The following is a 26,037-nucleotide window of genomic DNA, read 5'->3' as shown; positions in this document are numbered from 1 at the left end:
GGAATTGTCTTTTTGTTGTGACTACCTTAGGTCTCGTGAGATGTCGAATGGTAATCTTGGCATCTATTTAGTATATGCATATACCAATCTTCTTCGTAGCTATAGTTTGCATCTGACTTTCTCCTCTTAAGAGGAGTTATATTGGAACTTATTGGAAGTTATATTGGAAGTTATTACCCATAGTTCCCACAGACAGAATACCTATAGGAGGGAACTTAACCAAACAATGTTGTTTAGAGCAGGGACTTTTGGTAAGTGATTAAGATTAGAAAATATTATTAGAGTGGAGCCTTCACAGTTGCTCCTTGGTAAATGTGTATAACGCCTTAATATTATGTCTTCCATAGATTCAAGTTTTCAGTACTTTGTCCCTAGCGTGTGGTTCTGTTTGTGGAAGTTCTGGAACATTTAGGGGGTGAGACATGACTGGAGAAGGCACTTGGTCAGTGGGGTTAGGTCCTTGGGTATTATCCCAAGCCACTTCTTATCTTGTTTCCTATTTTCAATCCAAGATGTCAACAGCTTCTGCCATGTGCTTCTGCTACCATGATGTTCTGCCCAATACAGATTCTAAACTACAAGAAACCATATACTGAACCTTTGAAATCATGAGTCTAACTAGATCTTTCCTCTTGTCAGTTGTTTATTATAGGTATTTAGCCACATTGGCATAAAATCAACTAATACTGTTTGTAAGAAAAAGGAGAAAGACCAAGACATATTCACCAGAAGGTCCCACTCATTACTTAATATCCTGTGCTCATTCAGGATATTGATGGAAAGAAAGCTTTCACCAGATACAAGGCTGTTGATGTTGGACTAGTACCATAAGCTAGACAATCTACTTTTATTTAAAATTAATCTGTGGCATTGTGTTATTAGCAACGGAAAACATACTAGCCTACCTTCCCCAAATGCCTTTCAATATTACCAAATGCCTTTCAATATTACCAAATATCTCCATTTGAGAACCATTTGTTCAGGCTCAATCATTGTCCAGGCTCATTGTGTTTACCTTAAACTATTGCTTCTTGATGTTCTTCTCTGGAGTAGATGGATCCCTATTTTTCCACCAAACGCTTTCTATTTACCGTTTACCAGACTGCTGTTACCCTCCCTGTGGAACTCTTTTATGGAAACAGAGTATCATCTACACACTACTTTTAATCTAAAAAGTGGATTAGTATTATTCTGTGAATTGGCTTTCCATTACCTGACCTTTGCAATTTCCCCCAAGAACTAACAAGCAGAAGTTGTTTAATAACATTTGTTTAAATAAATAAATAAAAGGGAAAATACAAACATAATATTATCATTTTATGTTTAATTTGTACGGTTAGAAGCTATCTTTTAAAGCCAAGAAAGTATATCTGATTGGTTCTTGAACTATTTATTTTTTAGAATATATTTTGCCTTTTATAATAACTTACCAGTTACTGAGCTAATATTAGTAACTGACCTCAACTATTTATCTTAACAGCTTTCAGTCTTATCACTTATTTTAGAGAATTTGTAATGAAAATATATGCAGATTTTCACATAATATTTCAGTTTCCTTAGCAATTGATAATGTTCTTTATTAATAGGAACTATTATCTAGAAAAAAATCACGACTGATTAACCCTTACATAATGGAGTTAATTTGATAAATAAAGTCATTATAAATTTGAAAAAAATAATTAGAATATATTTTGCTAGACAATTCCCAATGGTCCTGAGTTTGGCATTCATTCGTGCCTTTCTCCACACTTGCTTTCACTCTGCACAGGTGTTGAGGTATAGCTGCCATATGGAGGCCTGATGAACTTTAATTTTGTAAAACACATTGAGGAGATTCATGTATGGAACCAGTTGCAAAATAATTTTTTTCAATTTTCAACTTCATAAAGAGCTGACATTTTTTTCTTCTGAAAGGTATCATCAGTTGGTCTAAGTTTATTGCTGTTAAAGGATCCATTAAGACCCTTAAGAACTAATAAAGATCTGAGAATTCCAAGTGTGTGTGTGAGAGAGAGAGGAAACACAAGTCATCAAAGTCAGTGTTGCTTATTAAAAAGATGCTTAAACTCTTCATATCTGCTTTCGTAGGTTCCTATCTGTAAGCACTTTCTCCAACAGAGCAGGAATGTAGTACTATTGATTGTAGATCTTAAGTCATATAATTCTCAAGACAAAATCAGTAAATAAAGTTGAGCTTAAATTAAGAAAGAAACAGGAATCTCCTAGTGAAGCTGGCATGTACTGCATGAAATGCAGACTGAGCTTAATGTCTTGACTTCACTATGAACCTGACAAATAAAGTTATCTACTAAATTAGCAAAATAATTAAAGATCAAAATATGGTTAGGAATAAAATAACCTTAAAAAACTCTTTTTTTTTTAGAATAGGAGTTTTGTGCTATGATTTTAAACTAATCTAACAGTTCTTGTAGTTATTTAGAATTGAGAGAGAAAACATTTTTTTTTTTCCTGAGAAATCATTCATCAGCATACAGGGATCTTCACGCAGTGATGTTTATCACAATAAAATACAAAATATTAGAAACACAGGGGTTTGCAATGTTCTCTAGGACTCCTCTCCATTGCTCTAGCTCTTGTCTCCTGTTTCTTTGGTATAAGCTGATTCAAGATGGACAAGGGAGCTCTTTAGTAATTTAAACTAAGCATGCTACATTAGTAGTTTGGAAGGAAATAGGTAAAACACTAAATCAGAATTCTTCAGAGAAAAATAACCTGATAGAAAGGAAGAATATTTATGTACACAGAGAGAAAGATTTTTGAAGTCAGGTTGATTTAAGCTAGTAACCACAGCAGTCAAAGTAGGTCTCAATGGCTGTTTTGTGCTAGAAAGAAAGAAACTGGTTGTCCAGTCCATGAGGCTGAGTACCCCAGCAGTCCCAATCTGGTGCCAAAAAGCTGGGGATTCTGAAGAGCCTCTGGTCACAGTCAGGGATGGAGCATGGGATTGCTGCTGAAGGAAACTTGAGCAGCGGCAATTCCAAGTCATCAGCAAAAGGGAAGGTAGAGCAAGCAAAAAGGCCAATGACCTCCCTTCTGCAGTGTTCCCTGAGTAGGTCTTCCCACGTCAGTAAGACAATGAGGACAATTCCTCAGCAGACATTTCCTACTCACTTAGGTGATTCTAATTTGCAAAACGTGACATTAAACCAACCATTGCACCCACCAAAGAGGCATCAAGCAAGAAAATATCATAACGGAAAAATGTGTATAAGGTAAAATTGTAATGATTCTGTAAGTGGAGAAATCCATGCTCTTCCAGTAGAAATCTCAAAATTTATGTAAAAGAAATTTACACTTATGCTAATTTCTCACTCCTTTTCTTAATTTGTTACAGCTTACAGTTAGATAACTCTATTAAGTGAACTCACTTCAAATTCTAAATGAGCATACTTTATTATCTCCATTTTGGAACTGAAGACTTTAAGACAAAACTCTCAACATCTGCAATAGATAGTATTTCGAACTCTGCCTAGACCTTGTTCGGCGTCATTCCCCTTACTTCATATTTTGCCAAACTATAAAAATACATATGATAGAACTAATAGACATATAAAAAAAACCCAGCAGGTGTGGCAGGCTTGTTTCCATTGCCTTCACTGTAGCTGGGGAAAGAGCTCATGAAAGAAACATCTAGAGGAAAATGTAGCTTGAAAACAGCAAAAGTTGTACATAGCTGAAGAACTCGAACTTGATGTGTTTTCTTTGCTGTTGTTTTCTGCAAGCTTTTCTAAAGACAAGACACGTGTTGCCCGAATGTGTTATTAAAGGGTAGTGATAGCAGCCTGAAAGAATTATTAGCTAAGAAGACTACTGAGCAGTGGGTGGGGGTGAGAGCCTGTAAACGACTAGATTTAAGGAAGGTATTTGCAACAAGAAAGAAATGAAATTAGATCTCAGAGATACGTCCAAAAAAGTACCCAGGGTGTGAGGCTACATAATAAATGAAGAAGTTAGAAGATGTAAGGCTGGTTTGTTGGAACAGCATGAAATTTGCTGTAATAGGAAGGACTATGACAGGATATCTTTAAGGAAGGAAAGGATAGCAGAATCAAGGCAATCACAGGATGCTTGCTCACAGGGACTTTTAGCACTGCTGCCTGTACAGAGCTGACATTGGGGCCCATCAAAATAACTACAGCTGCTCTAAGGATTAATAACAGAGAAAAATGAAAAATTTAAAACATTTCTTAATCATAAAATTTATCGAAATTTATGCATTCAAAGTATTTATTTCCAAACCTAAGTTTATTACTGGTTTGTAAATTTCTTGGTGGATTGGCTTAGGTTTGGCTTCAGAATAATGTGACTTCCAATGGGCAACGTAAGCTGTTCAGAACTGAGGTAGGAAAACCTGTTTTCTGGATCCTAAAAGAATCTTTTTTTCCCCCTTTGTTGGCTAAGAGTCTTGAAAAACAGTGAAGAACATTCATTTTTCTACTTAATCTTGTTACTTTGCCAGGAGTAGCACAGGGGTCCCTTTAGCGAGTGAGACTGAGGGCACTAACATGGTTGGAAGTCATTGAAAACAGTAGCGGGTTTATTTGAGCAAAGTCGGCAGGGTGGTATAATATACATTTTTAAAAAAGCATTTTCATTAAAATTAAAAATGAGCTTCCAAACAAACTCTGGAAAGGGCTCCAAATACAGCTTTACAAACCCCAAATGAAATCAATAGAAAGAAACCAGCCGAGCAGCAAGTTGAGAAAACACCAATTAGAGTTTCTGACAAACAGAGAAGCTCACTGTGGGAGACAGTTTTTAAATCAGAGAAGAGAAATTTGGGCTTTTTTCCTCCACCTCAGCACTGCTTTCCCTGGAACTGAAATTTATGGGATTCAGAATGCACCCCAGGAAGAAACCACAAATAAGCGGGTACTCTCGGCATTATATCAGAGCAGATGAAAGCAAATATTATTCTGATAGCTTTTCATTTTGCCCGCCAAGGAGCATTGCATTATTATCCATGACCAGAGATTGTAATAGTCAAACTACCACACATTTGTCAAACACTCAATTTCTGCCGGGTTACTTCAGGCCTCTCTAGCCAAAGAATTTTTGAAGTAAACTATACTCAGTCTCTTAGCCTGTTGCATGTGCTCTGTGTACCACCACACAATGAGCAGGCACAAAGGGTAGGTTTGGTTAGGTCTACTTCCCACTCAGCCTAGATACTTCTAGATACGGATACGATCCCATGCCTGGAAGGGTCTCAGTTGGTTTTTTATTTTTATTTTTTTTTTTTACTTCTGACTGGCTTTTCTTAGAAATTCCTTTGCCCAGTTCACATTAGAACTACTCTGCCTTGTCTTATATCCTCTGAAATGAGTTGTGCGTGTCTGCCAGGATGAGGTAATACAAATAGCCATAGAAAACTACCTTCAAGAGTTCTAATTCAGAGCTCTGCTTTCAGTTCCAAATAAAAAATAAATTATTCGGTAACATTAGAGCAGTCTCAGATCTTGACGAATAATAACACCGATACCACGCATGGGATGCTTTGATTATTAGATTATTTATACTTCTCAACAGAAGTATGTAAGTTCATATACATATGTAAATATATGTGAATATGGATATATACAGCCTTGCATAATTTTTATCCAAATGCTAAAGCTACTTTGAGGAGTTCATTTTAGATTTTAAGTAATTATATTTAGTAAGAAAACATCTTCTTGTCAATTATGTTCTCAATCACATGCTTCAGATCAAAGCTCATAATCTTAGTGATACCATATGTTGAGACTATATAATATTTATATATATACATATATATATATATATATTACAAAGTCTTGCAGTCTAAGAATGAAGGTTCCAAGCTGTGTATAAAATCCTATCATTTTCTTTATCTCAAAGGTGCCATCCTCAGTCCCAGCCACTATGTTTTCCCCCCAATAGTTCTTTTTGCTTCTGTCCTTGACCTGATGTGTCTGTTCTCAACACAGCACAGAGAAACCACAGAGCGCATTCGTCACTCCATCTTTCTAATATCTCTCCACTTCTATCATAGTAAATTCAAAATCTTTGTATCATTCACCAGACCCAGTGATCATGTGTTCCTGTCTTCTCTTTCCTACCTCCAGCTGCTCATCCTTTGGCTACCTGGCTCTATCAGTATTGAATCCTTCCTTCCTGCTTCAGCAGTTCCCAGGGATCTTCTACTTCAGTGAGTGCTTTTAAATGCTGATTCATCTCTCCAGGCCCTTGTTTGGCAGTTCTTATTTAAAAGCTGGTAGTTAGTAGATATCAATGTTTATTCAGTAAAAAATAAGCTGTTCAATTATAGTCAGAATTGTGATTAAAATTTTGAGTTCTAATAAATGGTATAAATGTATGCATATATATATTAATGCTAACGTAATGGAAAAAATTTTGAGAGCATGAGAAAATAGTACTGATTTTTTGACTGATTCATTGATTAACTATCAGATATGGTCAAGGAAATATAAGGAAGTTTAACGATGACATTCTGATTAGTTGTACCACCTAAAAAGTGGGGTACAACTAATTAATCTATTCAAAGTGCAGCATGAGTAAATTTGCCTCATAAACAATGAGAAATTGATAGCTGGTAAGTGCAATGATGTAGTCAGGAAAGAAAGAAGCCAGAGTGTGACTCAGCAAAATTCTGGATACTGATATTAGGATATCCGCGGAGTGCACTCCAAGTAACGTCTTGGAGAATCTCCAATCTTTAACAAAGGTATACAGAAGACTCCTTGGAGGAAATCCAGTCAGGACACATCCATGAATCTAAAATTTTATTCTTCTAGTTCAGTTCGTCAAGAAAATCTTCCCAATCACTCTGTTCTGAGTGCTCTAGCGTCCATAGCCCAAGCGGACAAGAGGTCACGAACAGTAAGCCTGCAATAGTTTACGTCAAGGTACTGCGAACCAAAAGCAGAGCAAAGGATTTGTAAGTAGGAATGCGACCCTCATCCGTGCTAGGATTAGCAAGAGAGATCTAAGCCCCTATGTGGAAACGAACATACCTTGAAACCTGGCACAATTAAGTCTGAAACCAAATGTCAACAGAGACCAAACAGGAAAAACACTTGTTTGTACTTAGGTATTTGTTTATTGAAAGCCAGGTCAACTTTTGTGCTTGAGCTAAGTTTCTATGGAAATTCTTACTCCATGCTGTTATGAAAAGGCAACTCTCTTTCAACAGGCTTTGGATCCTGGTCCAGGCTCCAGACTGTCTCAAAATCTAAACAGAATCTTAAAATCTGTTCCTGCCTCAACCAGAACTTGCTGTATTTTCTTTGCCTCCTGCCACCACTCAGTTGGATGGACACCAAGTATAGAAAATTTCAGCCGAAAAGGAACATTTTAAGGGAGTTATGAGCCAGATTCAATTATAAATAGGAATCATCTGTGAAATAATGTTATTATAGTATACTTTCCACACAACTTTAACAATGAGAATGTAAGCTCTCCATGCAAATGGGCTTGGTTTGAATGCTAGTTTAGCCACTTGCCCGTTTTATCAGTACCTTGATTTTACTATCTGTAAAATGGAGGAAATGATTAACACACATCTTAGAGCTACTGAAATAGGCTAGGGAGGTAATTTGCATACAATGCTAAGGGCGGTGTCCTGGCCTTAACGAATGCCCAGTGAATCAGTAAACAGTTTTTTTTTTTATTATTGTCATTGTGATTGCGGTTTTCAGTCAACTCTGAGAATGTATAGTTTGCAGGATTTCAAATTATAAAGCTGCATTTAAAATGATTTTAAACAGCACAATAAAACCAGTGGTTACTACTACCTCCGCTGTATACAAATCTTGTCCCCCACCCCCCCAAAAAAAGAAACAGATGAAAATGTGGATGACTGTATCATAGGAAAAATGTTCTGAGAAATGGGCAAAAGTGAGATATCTGTTATTAAACTCCAGTCCCATGGTGAGAAGATGTTATTAACAGAAGTTGATTAAGAAAACACATTTTGATCATTTAAAAATGCAAATTATTGAAGATTCTTCCTGTTGGCACAATGTAGGCCAGTGCCCCGATTTAGAAATAACAGTCTTCTTTACTCATTACAGAATCCATTCATTTACTATTTCAACTCTTTCTCCCACTCCCCTGATAATAGATGTAGAATTGACAATGCTTTCTTCTCTAAGTCTAAAGAAAAATTTCCCTTTTGATCGTAGAGACAACTAAGAAATCAAAATTTAAAATACAGTGCTCTTCTAACAGCGATTGAAATTTCCATTAAACCTTCCCCTGCTTTCTCAAATTAAAGTTTGAAAAGCAGAGTTCAGAAATAAACTGACAGGCACTAGGGCTCCGTTCATTTCCAGCAAGGAAGCACCAATTTGATTCCTACCATAACAATTTTTGCTGTTGCCAGTGCATCAATTTTTTTTTAACACAGCTTCTCAAGTGATAGAAATCATCCCGTCACTTTGTTTCATAAAATTGACACCCTGGGGAAATGCAAACTGAAGTCAGAACTCCAGCAAAGCTGCTCCCCCAACCCCTGCGAGGTATTCCAGAAGTCTCCTCTCCTCATAGGCTAATGTCACCAAGTCCCAAATGCTTGTTCTTTTCTCCTCCTCTCACGGGCTGCAATATTCCTTGGCTTTCCTAAGCACAGGGCTTGGTGTTTCTGAAAGTGTTACTCTTCCATCGGATTCGACTGTGGGCTAATTTGGATGCAGTGACAAAAAAAAAAAAAAAAAAAAAAAAAAAAAAAAAAAAAAAAAAAAAAGAAAAGAAAAGAAAAAGAAAAAGAAAGAAAAAAAGGAACTTGTTGAAATTATTTCACACACAGAGCAATAAACATATGGAATAAATTACGACTGAAGAGGATTCAAAGTGTTTCAGAAACACCTGGATTTGTTACTGGAGGCTGAGGGATGGTGAGCAGAGTGAGAAGTTTAGGGAGAGGAGAAAGGCAGGGAGCAGTAGGAAGCTTGAACCTCGAGCCAAGAGGCACCTCCTGCATTTATGGGAATCAGCAACTAGACACAAGTCTATTTAAGGCAAAGTTTCTCAAACATCCTCCAGGCAAGACAGATTAGATCCCAGGAGCTGGCTTGCTATCCAGGGATGAGGAGAATGGCATCTAGGTTGACAATACAAAACAAACGAGGAAAGTTTCTCAGTAGGAACAGAGAAGATCTGAGTTTGTAGAAACCACATTTAGCAAAGGCATAGGATCTGGCCCAGACTTCATATTGGATTCACAATCCTGACCTCTGTGTCACTTGCTCTCCTTAGTTTCAGGGACAATTCTGAGTCTTTCCCAGAGGTCTCTTAGAACCTTGCAATCCATACCCACTTCTTTGCATGCTTAGGGCACAGGCTAACTTTTTGGAGGCATCTCCATTGACAGCTAACTGCTGGGTCCCCCTCTGAGAGCGTCTTTGCACATGGGCCATATCCTCTACTCATCTTCATCTCAGCCCTTCACAGAGCACCGAGCTCCTAAGACATGTTTGGTATTCTTAAACTTTATTTTGCCTGACTTTGTTTCAGAAAGGATTTGAAATACTTGTAAAAATAATAGCTATCTTGATTGAGCTTTACCATGGGCCAGGCACTGTTCCAACTATGGCACATGTTTTAAATCATTTAATCCTTTTGACAGTACTGGGGTGAGACAGTTTGTGGTATAGGGACTAATATTATTTCTATTTTGCAAGTAGGTTTTTCATGAGCTTGACTGATGTTATCCAGGTTGTGAGTGGTTGTGGTAACCTGGGATTGATCTTAGCCAGCTGGCTTCAAAGAGAGCTCTCTGGTCTTGACCCTCTACTACAGTGCCTAACTGAGACAGCAAGGAAACACATACATACAGTGAGAAAACATCAGTGGAGGTCACAAACTGAAGTTACCTGTTGGGCTAATTAAAAATGCAAGTTATAAGTATGCACAATTTACTCTGTTTCAGGGAATCTAATAGAAAAGAGAAACTTGATTTTTCAGCTAACTATATTATTAAAAATAGATTACCCATGGATATACCAGGTAGCAGAACCAGTTTTCTCTATGGAGTTTATAGATGCCAATGTGTATTAGGTCATCTCTTCAGTCCTCTGAGTTGATACCTGCTCAAGTGGCAGGCCTAAGAACCCAAGAAAGCAGACAGCAGACATGACAGTTTTCTTGTACAAGTGTTCATAGCTCTCCAAAATGGTGTATACTGGCATGGAAGTGGATTGCATGAATCTATCTATTCAGCCTAGAACCTGAGTATTTACTGTGTATTCAGAGTGGATCGTGGACCCTGGGAGTCAGGGATGTGCAAATAAGGAAGAAGTTCTGCCTGTATGAAGCTTGGCTTAAGTTTTCAGTGAGGAGACAAGTAATGGACAATGTTAGTTAATGTTAAAAGATAAGGGTGAAAACCAGGCAGATGAAGAGGGCAAAGACTAACCCAGGGTACATGAGCCTTTCTCAGGAAACAAGGTAAGGAAATGCCTCTCTGAGGAGGTGGCAACTAAAGAGAAAGGAATCCATATGAGATCATTATCTTTTTATATAATTACTGTAAACTGAAAATCTAGTTGAAATGTGATCACTGCTTATGTAATATCAGGTCAGTAAGATTAAATATTTTCTTATGAGTTATTCCTTTCCCACGAGAAGCTCCTTAATTTCAACTAACTACAAATTCCCCTTCGAAGTCTGAATGTAAGCAAATAAAAGAGATGCGACACATTTCTCACACACCAATCTGACAGTGTTCTGTAGAGAAGGTGATTAATTTAGTATAATATAAACCCAGAGCCTATTCTAGGACCATGAAATGAAAATAATTAGACAAAGAATTAGAAATTTTAGGGGTTGACCCGCTGAGTTTTCAAATAAGAGATTTCTTAGAGCCTGTTCCCTGCTCAGTAAGCTAATTTCATTCTTCTCCTTGGGAACTGTGGCATTCCGTCCTACATGTCACAGGATAGTGAATTCCACTTCCCAAATGTTTTTGAGCTCTGAGGCTTTCTGTTTGTCACACCCATAAGCAGAGAATGTCCACCGGGTTTGACCCGTGAAGGAAGTCACAGTATGTTAATTTATTAAAGTTTGTATAAGGCAGAAGAAGTCTCTTTTACAGAAGAGTCTCTCCTGTATTTCCATCTCCCTTGAACTTTGTCAAGCAATTCGCAATCTTCTTTCTACCATTTCTCACTAAAACTAAGGGAATTCGTTCTTTTAAAATACTTTTTAAATTTTATTTTACATACCAACTACAGTTTCCCTCCCTCCCCTCCTGCTGCCTCCACTTCTCCCCCATCCCATTCACTTCACAGAAGAGGTAAGGCCTCCATTGGGAGTCAACAAAGCATGGCCCATCAAGTTGAGGCAGGACCAAGCTCTTCTCCCCTGCATCAAGTTTGAGCAAGGCATCCCACCATAGGGAATAAGTTCCAAAGAGCCAGCTCATACTCCTGGTCCCACTGCTAAGGAACCCACAAACAGACCAATCTATACAACTGATACTCACGTACAGAGGGCCAAGATCTGTCCCATGCAGACTCCCTAGCCAGCAGTCTAGAGTCCCTGAGCTCTCTGGGTCAGATGTCTCTGTGGGTTTCCCTGTCATGATTTTGACCCGCCGTGTTCATCAACTGTACTCTCGGAGCTCAGCCCAGTGCTTGACTGTGGATCTCTGCATCTGCTTCCATCAGTTTCTTTGTGAAGGTTTTTTGATAACAATTCTTCTCCCATTCTTCTCCATTATTGCCAGGAGCTCGGGTCATCCTGTGGCTCCCTGGGAGTTTCCCTGGCACCAAGTTTCTCCCTAATCCCATTATAGACCCCTCTATCAAATTATCTCTTTCATTGCTTTAAGGGAATTCTTTCTAATATTATGATTCTGTTACTGTCATTTATCATATCGATTTAATAAGCTGAAATTTTATTTAAGTATTATTAACTTCTTCCCTATATCTTCTAAGCTGTGTTTCTTGTGAGACCACTTTGCACAAACAGAGTTGCATGAATCTAATGTCCTTTTTCACGTGGGAGAGGTGCTGTTGTACATGTTCAGGTGTTAAAACCTTAGCCTAGTATCCTTTGGAAAATGACAAGCTTCCCTCCTCCAATGTGAATTATAAGCCGAATGCAATGTAAGGGAACCAAAAGCCCAGCCATCTACTTTCTTTATCATGGTGATTCTGCCCTACAGGATTTTGTCATCAGAAGGAGTCGGTTCTTAAGTATTAAAATGGCCTGAGATAAATAGTGCGAATGGAATAAAGAGCAGAGGAAGTAAATGCCTTTAAGGCTGACAACCTGAACTACACCCAAAGGGATTAGGTGGGTGCCCTTTCTCTCCTAAAATAGGTCCTGAAGCTTCAACGCTTTATTTGCAAAGTTAGAGTGTGTACTTTTAGAGTCTGTCTCAACATCCAAATTGCTACCATAAGCAGGTGGGAAAGTGCAGCAAATTAATTGCTGGAGTCCTAGCAATGTCATACAGACCCCAGACCCCATTGAAACGTAGAGCCTAGTGTTTTGTGGGTGCAGGGCTTATGAGTTACGCAATGCTTTCCTTATTTATAAAGCTAATGCATAAGTTTTATTGCTCTTGTTCTTAGATTTCCAGACAACCATAATTTCTGGTCTTTTGTCTTAAATAAAGGCTTGTTGTGAGTTCTGCCAGGCTCACTCAAAGACTTTTTTGGGGAGGGTAGCACATTATATTCTTTACTCGACAACACCCACCCCCACCTCACCAATTCTTGGGGTTGGAGGGAGGAAAGGAGATTTGAGGAACATGCAAATTATGAAACAGAAAGCACATTAAAGTAATTTATAGAGCAAATCTTGTCCAATGTTCTCTTAGCCAGAAAAACACTGGCATACATTACTATATAGTATAATAATGTGAATCTATATGTGCCTCAAAGACTGTTCTCAGGGTGAAAGTATTTGTGTAATGCAAGTTGCATTGGCTTCTTTTGGAGAAATAAATAAAAAAAACTAAAATTCAGGTTACACATCAAGAAGACTGAACCAGGCGACCAAAATCAAACTTTCACATCACATTTCATTTGACATGATTTCAAAACAAAGTTCAGTAAACCTGTTGGCAGAGAAGTATCATTTGTCAAACGATTAACAGGGACACAATCTGTAATTATGAATTGCTGAAAGCAGGCCTCTAATGAGAGGGTGACTCACGTTTTGGGACGAAGGGGGGGATGGGTCTCTCAGAAACTGCGATTTCATTTAGAAAACTCTAAATAGCTAATGGCAGGTACCTCTTGCCAACTACCACGCCAAGTCTTTCAAGCTCATTAACAGAGTTCCGTGGTCTCACTGAAGGGGAAACCATATGGAGGTGTCAGTGAGAACTAGAGATGAGAGACAGTAATGCATGTTCAGTCCTCGGTGAGTCAATCAGATGGGCATTGATTCGAGCCTTTGTTTATCTGACATGACCTGTTCTGAAGTAAGAAGGAGAAATACATTTTTAGATGTTATTAGTTTCTTTTTTCCTCCTGGCTGCCTTAAAATGAAGTATTTAATTAATTATAAACATTTATTTCACTCCTGTTTCTCTAGTTTTCCATCTCTGTTGCATTTTGGTTCTTGAAAACAGTCGAATAATAGCATTGCAGGCATTGTAACCCACTGTTTGCTTTGAGTCCTGTTCTCAGAGGTTGTTAAATTGCTAACCATGGTTTCCCTAGTGATTGAAAATTTGCACCTCTAAGAACATTTTAACTCTTTCATCACGTGGATTTTGAGAATGCTTGGGAAAGCAGAATGCGTGCCAACCACAGAGGGCACACCTTTACAGCAAATGGGGAGGGGTACTGTTTAATGAGTCCTCCTAATCTGGATACCACGTATACATTTATGCAACTGAAATTCTCACTGGATATCCTCTTGCTGTAGAGGGCATTTGAGAAACTAGAAAGCCGCCTAAGTAGAATGAGAAACGACATTGAAGTGAGCTGTTTAATAAGCGTGCTTCTGTTCTATCCATATCCCCAAGCCCCTCCTCAGAGAGGATCTGGATCATTTTTACTGACTATTCCATTACCATTTCTCTCTTAGGAGTATTTATGAGTCACCTTCTTCATAACAATATATGGGCAAAGTCCTGATGAAACGGTGTCAGATAGGTCATACAGCTTTACTGTGCTTTTGAAGTTCATGTTTGAGAGGAAAGGAAGCAAAGCTGCTTAGGTCAAGAGCAGCACACTGGAAGCAAGGGATAATGGCTGCTGGTCAAATTCCCTGGCTTATGTCAGGTGGAAGAGAAGGTTCTTTTACAGAGATGGTATGTGAGCTAAGTCCCTAGGTATGAATTTGAGTTTGAGACCAGAGTGAAGTGAAAACCTCAGATTAATGAGAAATGCATGTTCATAGGCCTGGAAGGCAGTGAACAAAATAGGTTACAGAAGTAATATAATTTAGAATAAAATATAGAGATCAAAAGAGTGTGAAAGAAGAATATAGAAGTGGGAAGCATTCATATTTAATTCAGTGCTGTCAATAGTAAAGGCTGTGTGTGTGTGTGTGTGTGTGTCTGTGTGTGTGTGTGTGTGTGTGTGCACGCTCCCAGGCACACACATACCTGTGCATGTGCCTCATGCTGGCCTCAGGGACAACATCTAGATATCTCTATGTATAGTGACTGAAACCATGTCAGATACCCACCATTAAGAGTAATGCAGACTGGAAGAAATACAAACGTCCTAAGATATTAAGAAGGCAGATGCAGAAGCAAATCAAATCATTGGAGATGATGGACCACTGTGATTATACCATTGTGTGTGAGCGTGAATGCCAGTGGGAGTTTTCACCAAAAAATCATAGAATCAGATGTTCACGTGAAGTGAGTTTTGGAATATCCGTAAATTAAACTAGATATTCAGCCTCCTGCTCATCTTGAACTCTGAATAATACAAAGTTAGGATGTGTACGACTTGCTTCTTGACACTCTGTATGTTACTCTTATGTATGTTCCCAACAGTAGTAATATACAAGCATCCTCCTGTAGCCAGGAGGCCTAAATTGGGCCATTTAGTCTGAAATTATGCAAAGCATTATCTCGGGAACTGGACAGTCTTATTGGAAGTTCTGGTCCTTGAGGTTAGGAGTCTTGTTTAACTCTTTGCTTTAGGCTAAATATGATGGAGGACAGAGTGTCCTCTGGACACAGCAAGGCAGATAAACACATGAATTTACAGCAAATGTAGCAGCAGGAACAAACCCCCTGCATGCTCAAGTCAAACCAAATCCCAGAAAGGAGAGAGAAAGTGGGAATGAGGTTGATCTCCAGTCTCTAGTACTTGATACCTTCAGGGAGACAATTTTTTTTTAAGAGTGGTGTCCTGGTAAGTTGACCACACTCTAGGTGTATGTCACACATTCAAAAATATATGGACAGCACAAATTGTACTTAATAGATAAAAAAATTTAAAAAGAGGAAACAAAGTCAGGTGATTAGGCAAGAGGTGAATCTGAGAGGGGTGGTGAGGAGTGAATATGATCAAAATTCATTGAAAAATTCTCAAATAACAATAATATATATAATTAGTTATTAGATATATATATATATTATTTGTAATATAATATGTGTTTATATGGAGTGAATGATGGAGAGATGGAGAGACACAGGGAGAGAAACTCATCTACTTTTATAAAAGACAGTCAGCATTTTTCTCTTTCTTTTGAAATGTTCTGTGGTGCACAGCAAAGAGGAATTCAAGCCCCAAATCCTTTATATAGTCATTGTATTCCACATAAAATTACACATTTGATGCTATTCAATGACTGAATATTTATACTGGAATAGCTGCATGTTTGAGATGAATGTCTAGTTACACACATTCATCTAGTTTTCAATATATCAATTTAAATATTAAGTAACTATATCTGTACATATTATTAATTATAAAAATGTACATTCTTACTTAAATGTCTAAATTGGCAGATATGAGAGACCCTTAACATTTAGTTGTAGGAGGAATTAATTAAGCAATAACCGATAGGAGTCCTTTTACTTTGAAATATATAGATATACCAGTTCACCCTCCAAGATTCTGCACAATTGATAAAAAGGTATTTTCCTTATTCCTCATAATTCCTTTAATTTCTTTAGCCTTTACATGGAAAACCAAACAGCCTACTCACAGTGAATTTCAAGGAGCTCATTATGAGGAAAAACACTGTTTTAACAGAAAAGTCCACTATTTGATTCTGTGTATTCATCCACCCCTCATCTTTCTATCCCACTGCTTGCAGGATTTGGAATGTGACCTGTTATTTAATAGCCATGAAGTTAGGCATAGTCCCTTATCTAGGTGACTGATCTGTCCAACATTGGTGCATCTCCACCCAGGACAGAACAGCTTTCCCCAGTGGGCCTCCACAGAGGCCTTCTCTGGCTACTGTCACTCTTTCTCAAGAGAGAACTAGCGAAATTTAGAAACCAGACCAGGGATCAGTACTCTTAAAAATTTCTAGTATTTCTGGCCTTCAGTTAGAAGAGAACCAAGGGCATTTTCAACCTATGGCGAGAACTCTGAGGTACCCTATCCATAAACATGACGGTTCCGTGTCATGATGTAACATGACAGGTAATAATGGCCTCATCATTACGTTATGAAGAGTGATATTGTTTTGAGCTTCACTGAAATTGCCTTTCTGTCAGTAGTTTCCTCTTAGGTTACTGAATACTATAGTGTATGAGTTATCTGGGTCTTTAAACAGTCTCTGTTTCATGGATACTTAGGTTTGGGATCCTTTCTCTTTGGGAATATAATAAATGAATATTTGATAACTGTTCTTTGCATTTTGCTTTGTAGCTACAATTTTAGGTTAAATTAAAATTATAAACAAAAAAGTAAATTTTGAGGCAAAAAGGAACCATTTGTTTAAATTTTTCAGAAAATTAAGTTTTAGGATACAGCTTATCAATATTCTTCATAATAAAGCTGGAGAGGTCTGGTTGTCTAGTTATTCCCTACTTATGATGACATTTAATAGTCATTCCTTTTCCCCTCAGTTCTCCATTCTTTCGCTCTCCTCCACCCTCCTCTTGTCCTTCGTCCTCCCCCTCTTTCTCTCATCTTGGTTCTCCTATATTTGGAGTTCTACATAAGCACCACCTCATGTCTGCCAAAGATGGATAGGTTTTCATCTGCTTTCTTCATATAGATATTCACAAAGTGTCACTTCCAGAGTTTTCTTGTTTTCAACTGGTAGTTTCTTTTTATTATTAGTCTATGAGATTTCTTTATGTCTTGTATATAGAGTTTTGTTGGGTAAATATTCTACTAAGGTTTCTTCAAGGTTTTAATTTACTCTCCTTAAGTCATGACCCAAAATTTCCATTCAAAACTCTAATGTATTTTTCAAGGGTTGTATAGAAAAGTAGTGTAAATTGTGACACAAACAAAACACACTTACTATTTCATAGTCTAGAGACAAAGGTACCAGAATCAAAGTCTTGACAGTGCTGTTGTTGCTTGCTTTCACTCTCCAGGTTTCCAGGTTTTCCTAATTGTGAAAACTGGTTAGTACTCTCTGCCCACTCTCCCAAAGGTGGGAGTCCTCCCCACCGCTCTTTTCTTCCTCCTACAGCATTTCTCCCTCAATCCCAGACATCTTGCCTTCTTTAACTCTTCCCTTTTTTTGTTTATCATTTTTGTCTCACTCTCTATATCTTTTTTGGTCTCTATTTTCATTCTATCTTGAGATATATTGATTGTCTAACCCACAAAGAACAGATTTTTAGTATCTCTGAATCTATATTTATTGATTCTTGTATAATCAATGTATTCCATAGTCTCCATGTACTTCCACTACATTTCTCTAGTACTCTTTATTAAGTACATTAATATGTAGCAAATTAATTATGCCCTTTTCATTTTTTATTTAAGAATAGACATTTCTCACCTTTAAGAATATTAATTTTCATTTTAGAAAATAATTTTCTCAAAAGGTTCAAAAGAGAATCTAATAAAAATGTAAAGCAGAATTTTCAATGAAAGGTTGATAGTCCATAGATAATTACATACAGTGAAGACATACATATTAATTCTCTCTTTGTAATTAATATATTTCATTCTCTTTATTTGCCTTTCACTTGGCCAAGCTTTCAGTTTTAACATATGCAGAAAGACTGTGGAAATGACAAATACAAACAAGAACATAATGAGATTTCAATAAGGATTTATGTATTATGAACAACCATGTTAACTGTGCTAAATGGGATTGCATTAGAGTTATTGAAAAATTAAAGTTGCAAATGCAATATGACTCATTTTAACATTGTTTACAAATGAAAGAAATTGAAATTGTCATCCTAAAATAACTGTAGAAATATTACCCATTTAAATGTTTCAGTTTTAAAATAAAACCAATGGACAGGAAGGAATGTTTAATAAAAAGGAAAAGTCCTATGTGGTCTTAATATAGATACAATAGTATGTCAGGTTTGAGTGGAAATGTCTATTTAAAAAAACCCTGAAACTGGTTTGATGTAGGTATGTCTTCTATCTATCTGATGATTTCATTGGTTAATTAATAAAGAAACTGCCTGGCCCATTTGCTAGACCGGCCCTTAGGTGGGTGGAGTAGACAGAACAGGAAGAAGGAAGTGAGGTAGATGGCTCAGTCAATTGCCACGCCTCTCCTAAGTGAGACAGACCGCCATGCCTCTCCACAGAGGGAGAGATGCGATGGAGCCAGCCACCAGGACAGATGTGCTGCATCTTTCCCGGTAAGAAATCACTTTGTGGTGCTACACAGATTATTAGATATGGGTTAGTCAAGATGTGAGTATGAGGCTGAAAATAATGGACCAGGCAGTGTTTAAAAGAATGCAATTTGTGTGTTGTTATTTCAGGTAAAGCTAGTCGGGTGCCACGGGAGCAGGGCAGGAATTCAGCCCGCCGCTCCCATCACTACACTGGTTCAGTATTTTTAAATGTTTGATTTCCAAAGATCATGTAACATGAGTAGTTCAAGGGCCAATTAACAAAGTTACAAATTCCTTTAATATTTGCTTCTTCAGTTTCTACACATTGGTATGACTGGGCCTTTAAGGGAATAGTCTACCCAATTACAAAATAAATAAAAGGAAAAATAGATGGAAATAAAAAGAAACAAACATACAAAAAACACCTGAAACAAGAAAACTGACCTGACCTATCATCAGTCTCATTTAGATTACCTATTTTATACCAACTTGAAAAAGCTACCGTCAGCCTGTAATGGATAGTTTTTGTCAACTAGGCACAAACCTAGACTTGTCTGGGAAAAGGGAATCTCAAAAGCTTGACCTACAGGCGCATCTGTTGGGTATTTTCTTGATTAATGATTGAAGTGGTAGAGGCCTGCTCAACACTCAGCTTAGGAGGAGAAAGGGGCTCATAGGGTCCTACCACTTACTGTTGGTCTATTTGCAAACAACAGATTCAGTGAGACCGGGAGACACAAGCCCCATGTGTCCACACCGGTGGGGGAGAGTGAAATAAAGTGAGAGGAGACCAACCGGGAAACATCAGAACTAGCATGAAATTCTCAACAGGCAAATTCAATTGCTTGTTGAATTGAAAGATGGGGAAAAAAATTAAAAACTGTAAAAATGTAATAATATCCAGTATATTAGTAAATTCAGGCAACAGGTTTAGCCAATAAAATAACCCCTGTGTTAGTATTTTCAAGATACGTTTTGTATACGAATCCTTGGATCTTCATTGAAAAGATGATTATCTTGATTCCACTCCATCAACAAACAGGCAGAACCTCGATAGGGAAGCCAAGGATCTACCTTTATGAAAACAATTCCCAAGTAGCTTTGAAGTATGTGGTGGTTTTGCCTCTGCTAAAGAAAACATTGACAGCAAAATGACAGATTATTATAGTTCAAACTGTTGCGAAGGAAAGCTTTTAAAAATCACTATTAATAAAATGGCTGGATTCTAAGCAGCAATGGACAGTGACTCACCAATAAACTTTTCTAATATGAAGGCATAATAACATCATATAAAATACCCTGGGAACAAATATCCCAAGTCTCCAAACATGAATATGTGTCAATGGTTACAGATGCAATACATGTCACTATGTTATGAAGACACTGGTCCTGTTCACTGCAGTGAAAAGCATGGGGTCAGGACTGTGAAAGAGAAGAAAGGACTGGAGACTTTAAGCAGCATTGCAGAATGAGAGTAATTCTAATGAAGGCTGTTCAGTAGTCACATATGACTGACATAACAGGTAAGATGTTTAAGACAAATCTTCTCAGATTGTCAAAATGACACCAGAAATAGAATACCATGGAGTGGGGAGGAGTAGCAAAGTCTACCCAGGTCTAAACTACCTACCGTGATGTGAATGAGGATGTTCTCCCACAGGCTCAGTTATTGGATCACGTGATCCTAGCTGGGGACTCTGCTTGAGGATATTGAGGATGTGGTGGTTTGCTGGAGGAAGTATGAGATTTGGGGTGGGTTTTGAGAATAAAAAGCCTTCCTATTTCCAGTTTGCTTTCTCTCTACTTTGTGTTTGTGGAAGATGTAGGCTCTCAGAATTTTGTTTCTCCCAGCCTACCTAAAAACTCTACAGCGTCTCTCTACCTTGTAACTGTAAGCCTAAATAAATCCTTCCTTCTATTGGTTGCCTTTATCATGGTGTTCATATCATGGAAACTTAAATGTAACTTGTAGAATATCATTTTAAGGTGTGTTACTTTTGGTTATGCTCTTGAACATTTGTTTAATGATGCAAAGATGTGTTTGATTAACTAAAATTCACCTGCTGTCAGGAAGCTGAGTCAACAGCTAGCGGACTGTAAATTGTAGGGAGGAACCAAGTGCAGAGGGATTTTTAAGGAGGGATGAGGATAAGCGGGAGAACATTTTTCGAGGTGCTGTGAGGAGGTGAGCTAAGGGAGCTGCTTGTTATTCAGCCTCTCTGGGGAGCAGAATTCTACCAAAACCTTTGAATCTTGAGTTCTTTAGAGGGATGGAGATGTAGATATGTTTATTCGGTAGCTTTGAAAAAGTTGGTATCTGAGGGAATAGAAATTCCTCAGGCTCAGCTCTTGCAGCCAAACTGCTGCTGGTAGCGACAGAGTTGCACTTGCTGACTAGGATAGCAGTAGCTTAAAAGGCAGAAACAATTAAAAAAGAAAACAACATCAACTAATATATAACCCAATAAAACTTTCAATGAGTCACATATTTATGGTACCCACATTGAATGAAATCAGCTGATGCTATGGTTATCTAATTTCTGAGATGTCCCAGGAAGTTTAGACAAGTTTTATCACCAGCCCAGAGATCTGAACTCTCCAGTAGCCCTTGAGAACTCTCCAGTAGCCCTGAGATAGTTGTCATTCCTCTTATCTAGGACTGTCCACTTGTCACAAGCTGCTAGATGCAAACCACATGTGGCTTCTGTGCTTGGCCTATGTACTGATGTCACCAGGACTCAATTTCTAATTCTAACTCAAGTCTGAAAATGGATATGGTATTCAGCACTTGAAAAAAAAAAACTTCTATGTACAACCTTTTTCCAGAGATTTTCCTTTGCCATTTTAAAGAAACATATAAGTAGATCAAATAGTAATTAATATCCTATTTGTAATTACAATGTCTTCTATTTAAAAAATACACTGAAATAAAATTGTTCTTTGAGAAAAGAAATAAAACAACCCCTGAAAAGTATGATTACATCTAAAATAGTATTTGGACATATGTCTAAGGTATTTTGCTGAAAAGTTTAATCACTTGGCTTATCTTTTTGTTTTTATTTTTTATAATACAGCTAATAGAACATTTCAAAGTCACCATGGTGTGCATGATATTTATATTGCCTAGGCTACTTTGAAAAGCCTGTTGCTTGTGTAAATTATCCTTCTTTTACCCATTTTTTTCTATTGCACTGGGCAAAACTAGGCATAGAACTTTGCTTCATTTAACTATGAGTATTAGGAATATGTATCATTTGCACAGAAAGAAATCATGAAGTAATGAATATTCTTGGTGGAATCAAATGCATGGGTACTTGCTAGCTTCTGAAGCATTGTTTTAAAGAAATGAAGTTATTGTATGTACCAACACGTTCTACCATGCCCCTACACTCAGAACATACAAGAAGGCAAACACAGATGGGAACAGTAAGAATAAAGTCAGAGTTCACCTAAAAAAATCTAAGAGCATGCAGATGTAGATCAAGACTTGTCCTTTTTGTAATAAGATACAGACAACTGGTCAATCTTAAAGATATTCTTAAAGGAGAAATACATAAAATGACTTTTAAGGAAATAATGGAAGAATTCAGAATGCCTCTGAACCCAACAGTTGCAAGTTTATAAAACAGGGACACAGCAATCTGGATTTAGCATGATAAGCATGGCTCTGAGTTAGCAACCATATTGTAACCCTTGGATAACTATTGTAAAGTCTGATATTTAAGTACAGTTATGCTCTGATTTAACTGTATGACTGTGGTTTTCTGTAATAATCTTGGTTTGGTTCAAAGAGAAGATGAGAGAGATGAATATCACAGTTACTTTGGGCATGGGGACAAACGTTGAGATGATAGTTAAGGATTATGATGGTTTTGTAAAGTGGTGGTTGCAGGTTCCTCTCCAAGATCTATGGCTTCACTAGCACTATAGTTGGCTATGTTTCTAGCACCAGCAATTGTTCCCCCTCTTTTGGGGGTAGATCTTAAGCTCAATTTCAGAGTTGGTTACCACCATGGTTTATATGCCACTACTGCACCTATAGATTTGATGTGCCATGCTGGTGATTTTTTGTTTCATAGGTATCATAGTGGCATAGGACTGTTAGTTATACCTCTCCTTTGAAAGCTTGAACAGTGTTTGAAATCTAGTCCTCAGAAGGGAGGCATTCAGTTCAGTTTTAGCTCTGGAGTCTCTTGATTCTGTCTGAATTTCATGGTGTCTTCAACAATAAGAATTTACCTTTCCTCTCTGAAGGACATCCAAGGGTTATTTTGGAGCATGAATAATAAAACCCAGAGACAGATATTGGGGTTCAACATAAAGATCAGAAAAGCAAAGCAGTTAGCCACTGTGTCTTACTACTATCTCAATCCAAAAAGCCAATCCTGTAAAATTCAAGATGTCATTGTTTTTTACCGCCGAGTAGTACTCTAATATGTATATATTCCACACTTTCCTTGGACTTAACATAGTGAAGGGAACCCTGATGGCTCTTTGGCTTGGAGAGGGGCGGAGTGGGGGTATGAGTAGAAGGGAGGGGAGGGAAGGGGGAGGAGGAGGGGAGGAGATGGAAATTTTTAATAAAAAAAAAATGAGGAAAAAAAATTAAAAAAAATAGAAACAAAAAGCCAATCCTGCGTCCAGGAATCCTCAGAATGAAAGAGGTGGAGAGATGTCTCCTCTCATTTTATATTCCTCCCTAGTGTTGGGATTAAAGGTGTGCACCACTGCTGCTTGGTTTCTATGCAAACTAGTGTTACTACTGGAATTAAAGGTGTGTGACCACTTCCTAGTCTGTAAAACTGTCCACAATGGTCTTACTCTCTGATCTTCAGCCAAGCTTTATTTATTAAAATGCAAATAAATATCACTACACTATATTAATAGAGTATATGTTTTAGGAGTCTCTTTGACAACCTTGGTCAACATTGTAAAAGATTTTTTATGTCTGGTACTGGGATTTTGTCAGGTGGTTTTGGCTACTGGAAAAATTTATCAACTTAGATTTAAAAAGTTTATTAAAACTGTATATGTATATACCATAACATTCATCAGGTTGTTCTAGTCTATGAAATTCTTTTTGAAAGTCATAAAATTTAAACTTAAACAATAGAAAATGAAAGATAAAAAGATAAATCATACCACGTGGACATGTGCTCAACTATACTCAAAGCAGCACTATTTGTAATAGCCAGAACCTGGATACAAGCTAGATGCACCTCAACTGAAGAATGGATCATGAAAATGTGGTGCATTTACACAATGGAGAACTACATAGTGGTTAAAAAATAATGACATCTTGAAATTTGTAGGTAAATGGATGGGTCTAGAAAAAAAACATATTAAATGAGGTAACCCAAACTCAGAAAGACAAATATAATATGTACTCACTCATAAGTGGCTTTTAGACATAAAGCAAAGAAACTAGCCTATAGTCCACAACCGTAGACAACCTAGACAAAAAGAGAACCCTAAGAGAGACATACGTGGTTCCAAATAGGAAGGAGAAAAACACAAGATTTCCGGAGTAAATTGCAAGCATGCGGTATTATGGGAGAGGGCAGAAAGGGAGGGGAACAGAGAAAAATGTATAAATATAATAACAAAAAAGAAAAAAGGAATTATTGTTACTAAGATATTTTGCAAATTCACCTTTATTTTACTTGAATCTTCTGCAATGTTTCTCTTTATTAAATTCCATTTTTCAAATATTAGAATTTCCTTGTTATTTCCATTAGTCTTATGGTTGTGGGTGTTTTGGCATCATTCAAATGTTTATTCTTTATAAGTTCTTTCTTTTTATTTCATTAAACAGTTTCTTTGTATCATCTTTAAAATATAGAATACTTTAATGAAATTTATAATTTTTCTTTTGAATTTTGTGGTCCTGGGGTTCATATATGCAAATTTCACTGGCAAATAACTCTCTACAATACTACAGGATCATTTTGATGGGTTGACAGTGCCTTGATTTTACATAATCTTTATATTTTGCAATAAGATTTGGGCATGTAGACTTCTCTTTTTTTTAGTTCATAACCAAACAGGGATGTAGCAGAGTAGGGTAGAGGAGAGGATGTGCGAGTGGGTTGGGTCTGGAGGTGGAAATGGATGAGGTGGAGTGAAGTCAAGTAGACATAGTGGACTGCGCTTGTGTGCAGCATGTGAATCCTGTTCCAGGTTGGCAGTGTGTGGTTATTGCCTATTATCAATCTCTTAAAAGACATCCAGTCTGATTCTATTTCCTTGCTCTTTTTCAAAAAGCAGCAATAAACTTTGAAGCTCCTTATCTTTCAGATAATTTCTGTGTCTTATTGGCATTTGTCTTTGTTCAAGACAGTTCTTACTTACATTGTGCTTTATTTCTTTATAAGTGGGGCTTCCTAAAAAGCTGAGATGTGGCAGTGCCCATCTGACGCTTTGCTGTTGTATGCTAAATTTCACAAACTACTGCTAAACTTTGAGATTTCTTTTTGAAGTTTCTGGATTTCTAAATCACACGAAAGACTATTGGATGGAAAATATATTCACAGTAATTTTATGTAGTTCTCAAATAGGTGATTTGAATATATTGCTTAATTTTTGCAAAATCTTGAAATGTTTGAGGGAAATATTTCTTTTTTTGACACACATGTAAAAGTAAGGGATTGGAAATAGAAGAATTTGCCATTGCACATCTGTTAAAATGTTAAAATTTCATAAACATAGCGTTGGTTTTCAAACTTATTTGCAAAGCCATATTCTTTATTACCATTGCAGTATTTTATTGATCCTAAAAAGCTCTACACCTCAAACATGGTCCATGCCTATTACCCTTCCCTAGTCATCAGCTTAAACAGAAAAAGGAAGGACCATTCTGGGAAGAAAATTTTCTGCACATTAATTTAACCAAACTCTGAAAAGTTATGACTCTTCCCACAGTTATTGACTATGACATTTGGTTTCCATTATGGTTATATAGTTTTTTGTGCTTTTGTCTGACAAAGTGTGAATGAGTCCAATGATTTCTGAATACACTGAAAGTATACACTGCGCTTCCAGCTAGCCCTGTATTGGTGTGGGAAGTCCTTCTGCCTATGTATTGCTTTTATTGATTAATGAATAAAGAAAACTGGCTTGGCCTATAGCATGCGAGGAGGAGGGCGGAAGTTAGAAGAAGCCATGGAGCCTCAGGAGATAGACACTGTGAATTTTGCTGGTAGGCCTCAACCACGGGGTGATATACAGATTAATAAAAATGGGTTAAATTTATATGTAAGAGTTAGCCAATAAGAAGCTAGAGCTTTATGGGTCAAGCCGTGATTTAATTAATAGAGTTTCTGTGTGATTATTTT

The sequence above is a fragment of the Arvicola amphibius genome, chromosome 7 (assembly GCF_903992535.2).
Source record: "Arvicola amphibius chromosome 7, mArvAmp1.2, whole genome shotgun sequence".
Classification (NCBI taxonomy): domain Eukaryota; kingdom Metazoa; phylum Chordata; class Mammalia; order Rodentia; family Cricetidae; genus Arvicola; species Arvicola amphibius.
This window is presented reverse-complemented; position numbering follows the sequence as displayed.